Source organism: Hemitrygon akajei, unplaced genomic scaffold (genome assembly GCF_048418815.1).
Source record: "Hemitrygon akajei unplaced genomic scaffold, sHemAka1.3 Scf000112, whole genome shotgun sequence".
NCBI classification, from domain to species: domain Eukaryota; kingdom Metazoa; phylum Chordata; class Chondrichthyes; order Myliobatiformes; family Dasyatidae; genus Hemitrygon; species Hemitrygon akajei.
Window position 1 is genome coordinate 206,663 of NW_027331998.1, and position 6,347 is coordinate 213,009.

At 45.7% G+C, this 6,347-nt stretch overlaps 1 non-coding gene across 1 annotated transcript; it reads right to left on the reverse strand.

Moving 5' to 3' along the window:
• Nucleotides 1-6,038: 6,038 nt before the first annotated feature.
• Nucleotides 6,039-6,126, reverse strand: trnap-agg (transfer RNA proline (anticodon AGG)). The gene is given in 2 exon segments: nt 6,039-6,074; nt 6,091-6,126. It is a non-coding gene; the product is annotated as a tRNA-Pro (tRNA).
• Nucleotides 6,127-6,347: the final 221 nt, after the last annotated feature.

A 6,347-nucleotide genomic window follows, 5' to 3' on the forward strand; every position in this document is an offset into this window, starting at 1 on the left:
ATGCTCAGCGAGCGACTGGCGATCTGGAATTTAGTTACCCGGAGATCATCCAGATTATGAGGGTCTCACTGTTTGCAGAGCGCAGCTTTCTTAGTAACTAAAGCTGAACTCTATATTGTGCTGTCATTTTGCTTGGTTGGTGGTGATTGGTCACCTCCGAATGACACGTGGTGATGTCACCGTAAACCGGAAATACAGCGAGAATGGTGCAAAGGAGCTGGATGTTGCTTTTAAAGCCAAGCGAAAGGAGAGACACTGAGAAGGACAGAGAGGGATCCTGGAGGTGTGTAGCACACCCAAAGCCGGAAAGGAAGGAGATGGAAAGAAGGAGGAGGATGAGGAGTATCCAAAGGAGTTCAGGATGAGATGAATATGAGGAAAGAGGGGAAATAATAGTGGACGAGTCCGAGGAATGTCCAGGGACAAGGGGCGGGAGACGGATGGTACTGAATGGAAGAGGGGCATGAACTTTGGAAACGGGTGAAACATTCAGGGACGCATTCAAAGTGGTGATTTTAAACAGGAAGACGGTGACAACAGTTTACACTTGACATTTCCGAGTTGGGTTTAGGGACCTACCGGAAGGACCTACAGCCTGGGGAGGACAGCGTGAATTATAAAGGTACAACGCTGTTAATAATGGTTCATTAAATTCATGCCCTGCGAAAAGAAACACATCAGGAAACTCAACACCAGCACGGCAGGGACGATAAGGAAGAGTTGGACTTTTGTATTGACAGAGAGACCAATATCGCCCACAATAAGCGTGTGTCAATATAAAGGTGAAACTTCAGTGTTGATGAAATTCTGTTGACGTCAAATATCAAAAGAGAATTCAATATTATTTTATCATTTGTTGATATCGGCGCCTTGCGCTTTGTGTCCTTGGTCTTTCGCTCTATTTACCGGCATAATTGCCCCCATAGGGTAAATCAACGGGGAATCCGGAATAATTACTTCTCGAGTGGAAGCTGTTCTGGACCTTGATGCGTGAAACAAGCTCTCCTGCGGTAGTTTCTCCAGGACCACAAAGGAAATATGCACTGACATACTTTTTCCCACCATTTTCCTTAGCTGAGACACTCCATTTCATCGGCATCATCTACAATCACCCAATGTCTTCTTCACCCGTGTTTAATTGACTCCCGGATGCAGGAAAGCAGTGATCATCATCAGGACACCCCCACCTCCCACCACTACCACCCAGACTGTGCTCCCATCCCGCTGCTGCCATGAGAAGGTACAGTGGTCTGGGGTCTCAAACCGTCAGGTTCAGGAACAGCCATTACTCCCTCACCACCAATGTATTGATCCAAAGGGGATAACTTCACCCAGCTTCACTTACCCCATCTCTGAAATGTCCCCACAGCCTATGGACTCACTTTTAAGCAAACGCCATCATATGCTTTCGATATTTATTGATTGTTTGTTTATTATTAGTCATTTTTTTATATTTGCACAGTTTGCTGTCTTTTGAGCATTGCTTTAATACCCCAAGTTGGTACACTCTCATTTGTTAAAACTGCTTTCCCATTGAGAAACCAAGGCTGTTATTCTCATTCCCGTTCATTCTTCCCTGTGTGACATCTTTCAGAAGGAATCCCAGTGTGTTCCCCAAGACCTAATAATGGCTCAGAGTCACAGAATCACATAGCACCGCGGTACAGAAACAGGCTCTTCGGCCCGTCTAGTTCGTGCCGAACTCCTTCCATCGACCTGCACCTGGACTCAGGCCTCCACACCCTTTTCATCCACGGACGTAACAAACTTCACTTAAATGTTGACATGGAGCCGGCATTCACCACTTCCACTCGCAGCGAGTTCCACCACCGTCCGAGTGAAGAAACTCCCCCTCAGGATCCCCCCCTTAACTATTTCACATTTCACCCTGAACCCATGACCTCTGACTCCAACCTCAGTGGACAGGACCTGCTTGCACTCACCCTGTCTATACCCCTCATAATTCTGTACACTTGGATTGCTCTAATTCCCCGGGTTTCTCGGTTCCTTTGTGAAACTACGAGGTTACGTTTGCCACACTCTGCTCGGCAGGAATGTCTCCAGACGTCAGAGAAAGTTGGAAGATGGTCATCCACTCAAACACTATTTCCCATGTTCACTTTCTGTATCTCGCTTCAATGTAGAGAGTATCACACTCAGGACACCTGTTCCTATCGATAGAGCTGAATTTCAGTAATACAAGAACACAGGAGCAGGAATTGGCCACACAGCTTCACAACGATTCCTCATAATTTTGTATACATCTAAATATCTCCCTTCATTCTTCTGTGCTCCACTGACTGAAGGTCTAAAATATATCATTCAGGGGGCTCGTCCGGGATTTGAACACTGTACCTCTCGCATGCTCGCAAATTCAGACCCAAAGCGAGAATCATACCTCTAGACCAACGAGCCCGTTCAATATTTATGACATAAGATTGATGCCTTTCACTTTCTCAGTATCCTTCCACAACACATCTGGTTGTAATTTTACGACTTTAAGTAGATCAAAGAGCAAAGACTAGTACAGCACACTTCAAGCCCTTCGGCCCACGATGCTGTGTCCACCTATGTAGGCCTACTCCACCATCAATATAACCATTCCCTCCTACACTGCCCATAATCCGCTATTTTCACTACAGCCACCTGCCTGCCCAAGTATCTTTTAAATTGTGTCAGCCATGACCAGAACCCCGGCAGTGTGTTCCCAGAATCCACCAGACTGTGTACTAAAAAAACCTTAGCTCTGAACTAAACTGTCCTCCACTCATCCTCAACGCATGCCGCCTGCTCATGTGTCTCATGTAATCTTATACACCTTCGTAGCTTCGAAGACAAAAGCTCGTTTAACCTTCCCTCACAAGACGTGGTATAATCCAGGCAACACCCTGCTGAACCTCATCTGCAACTTCTCTAAAGGAGTTTTTTAAAGCTTTTCCCACCCCTCCCACCCAGACAGTTATTCCGATCAACCATTCTATTCAGCACCACTAGCTCACCCCAGGCCCCCTCTATCTATCACCCCAGTCACTGCACCACAATGTAAACACTATAAACCACATTTCCATCGTGTTGTTTAAATTGTAAATACAAGCTGGTGTCTGTGTTAGTTATGCACATTCTGCTCTATATCCGTACTGTAACCACGAACGTTATTTATATAATTGTTTATGTTTTATTATCGGTAAATACTGTTTTTGTTGTATGTCGTCCCAACACAGCACGTCAAATTCCAAATGCACATAAATGTATCGGGGAAACCGTTGCTCATTGACCCCTGATCGCTGACGTTTCCTATAACGGGACCAGCTGTATTGAACAGAATACTCCAAGTGGGGTCTAACTGGTGTCTGACAGATTTACATTACCTCGCGGCACTTGACCTCAATCTCTGACCAATGAAGGTCAGTGCACCACGTGACTTCAGAACCATCCTCTCAACCTGCGCCGTTTATGTAACATGGGTCTAGTGTCGTTTGGGTGTCAATTATAATTGTCCCCATTACTGGTGAGAACAAACGGTTAACTCTTCCCTTCTTCTCTACCCAGCGGGTGTTTAGAAGAGTGCACAGTCCTCTTAAAACAAAGAGGGAAAACGAGCAGCTGGGGAACTGGCGAGAAATGAATGGCTAATGGTTAATGCAGAACAGTCAGCGTTGGGGGTGGAGATATACTGTATACTTTTTGCCTGCAGTGTAAGGCGGCCAGCACCTCATCTTTTGCAATGGGCACATGGTGCAAGACAGCACCGTCTTCATCCCTGAACTTCTTCGCTTCCATATATCCTCCACGCTAAATTGAGTTGGGAAGTATTCATCTGACACCTCGCCCATTCCTTCGGGCTCCACACAGACGGCCGGACAGATCCACTCACTCTTTGATATTGCATTTCCCGCAATATATTTATACAATCACGGAGGATTCTCCTCTGCCTTTCCTGATTGATCGGTGCCGTGCCCTCTTTTTACAATATATTTATATAATCCCGGAGGATTCTCCTCTGCCTTTCCTGACTAATCGGTGCCGTGCCCTCCTTTTACAATATATTTATATAATCCCGGAGGATTCTCCTCTGCCTTTCCTGACTAATCGGTGCCGTGCCCTCCTTTTACAATATATTTATATAATCCCAGAGGATTCTCCTCTGCCTTCCCTGACTGATCCGTGCCGTGCCCTCGTTTTGCCCTCCTAATTTTCCTGTTCAGGGTCCTGTGCTTCTTACACTCGCTAAAGGATTCACTTGGTCCCGACTGCCTCAGCCTGAACTGTGTCTCCGTTTAAACACGGGAGATTCTGCACTATCGGACAGACACATCGACTGTTTGTTTTCCCTTTCCCTACATGCCGCCAGACCTGCTGGGTTTCTCCAGCATTTGGTATTTGTTACTACGCCTCCTTTATCCTGACCACGGTCTCAGTATCTCTCGTCAGCCAATGCTCCGTACTCTGGCCAGCTTTGCCCATAACTCTGTTTGGAACACGGTCTACCTGAACTCCGGGTATCGCATCTTGAAAACCAGATGTCTATTCACCAGAAAATGAAATCATCCCGTTCCCAACCATAAACTCCAGGAAACCCCCGGCTAATCGATCTCAAATTGGCCCCACACTAAATTAACACCTCACCTTGTGGAACAGCCCTAACTTTCTGCAGAACTATTTTCAGCCTGGTTGAATTATGGTCACTGGTTGCAAAATGGTCACTCATTGACTTTTCAAGGCATTTTCCCTTAACGATAAAAGATAAAGATTAGTGTTATTTGTCACATATCATACAGCAACTATTAGTTGGAAGTCGGAGGATTGGGAAGCTGGTAAAAACCAACAGAAAGCAGCTAAAGAGATAAAAGATGAAATGCGAAGGTCAGCCGGCTGATAATATCAAAGATGATACCGAATGTGTTTTACTTTCAGATATATACAAAGGTACAGAGAGGTGAGAGTGTATATCGGCTCACTGGAAAAGGACATTGGAGAGTTAGAAATGGGGAAACAATGAAATGGCGGACGAACTTGATAACTATCCTGCACCAGGCCTGCCGGTGGAAGACACGAGCAGTTTGCCAGAAATCCGAGAGAATTTGGGGACAGAAGTGAATGAGGTTTCCATTACTAAGGAGGAGCTGCTTGGGAAGCTGAAGGTTCTGAAGTTAGACAAGTCACCCGGACCTAATGGACGACACCCCAGATTTCTAAAAGAGGTAGCTGAAGGGATTCTGGAGACGGTAGTAATGATCGCTCAGGAATCGCCATTAACCTATGACCTCTAGTTCCAACCTCAGTGGAAAGGTCCTGCTTGCATTAACCCTGTCTATACCCCTCATCATTTTGTACAACCTGGTTTACTCTTATTCCCCGTGTTCCCAGTTCCTTTGTGAAACAACGAGGTTACGTTTGCCACACTCTGCTCGGCGGGAACGTCTCCAGACGGCAGAGAAATTTTGGAAGACGGTCATCTACTGAAATAGTATTTTCCATGGTCACTATCTTTATTTCATTCCAATGTAGAGAGTATGACATTTGTTAGTATTTGAACTGAATTTCAGTAACACAGGAACAAAGGAATATGGGGCCAGGAGTTGGTCACCAGCTTCACAACACTTCCCATCCACTCCATTTATACCCTGGTTCCAATCCCGCATGGATTATAGAGTCAAAGAGCACTGCAGAACAGAAGCAGGGCCTTCGACCCATCTGGTCCATACCGGCCTTCTGACTGGTTCCATCTACCCGCTCCAAGAACATAGCCTTCCAAATCCCTCCCATTCAAACTTATCTTAATTGTTACAATTCAACCTGCATCTCGTTCCACCCTCGCGATATCCTCTGAGCGAAAACGTTCCCCCACAGATTCCCATTGAATATATAACTTTTCATAATCAACCTGTGATTTCGAGTAATCATCTCACCCAATCTAAGGGGGGGGGGGGGGAACCCTGCAGACATTGACCTTATCCATATCCCGCATAATTTCGTAAGAATCTCCACTCATTCTCTTGTGCTTCACTGAATGAATTCCTAAAACGTATTATTCAGAGGGGCTCGTCCGGGAATTGAACCCGGGACCTCTCGCATGCACGCAAATTCAGACCCTAAGCGAGAATCATACCACTAGACCAACGAGCCCATTCAATGTTTCTCAACATAAAACTGATTACTTTCACATTCTCAGCCTCCTTCCTCAACACATCTGGGAGGTATTTTATGTCCGACCTTAGAGGATAGGACCAAAGTAGAACAAAGAACTTGTCCAGCACACAAGGGGTCCTTTGGACCACCATGTTTTCTCCAGCTATGTAAACCTACTTTCCGGTAACTATAACTCTTCCCTACTACACAGGCCATAA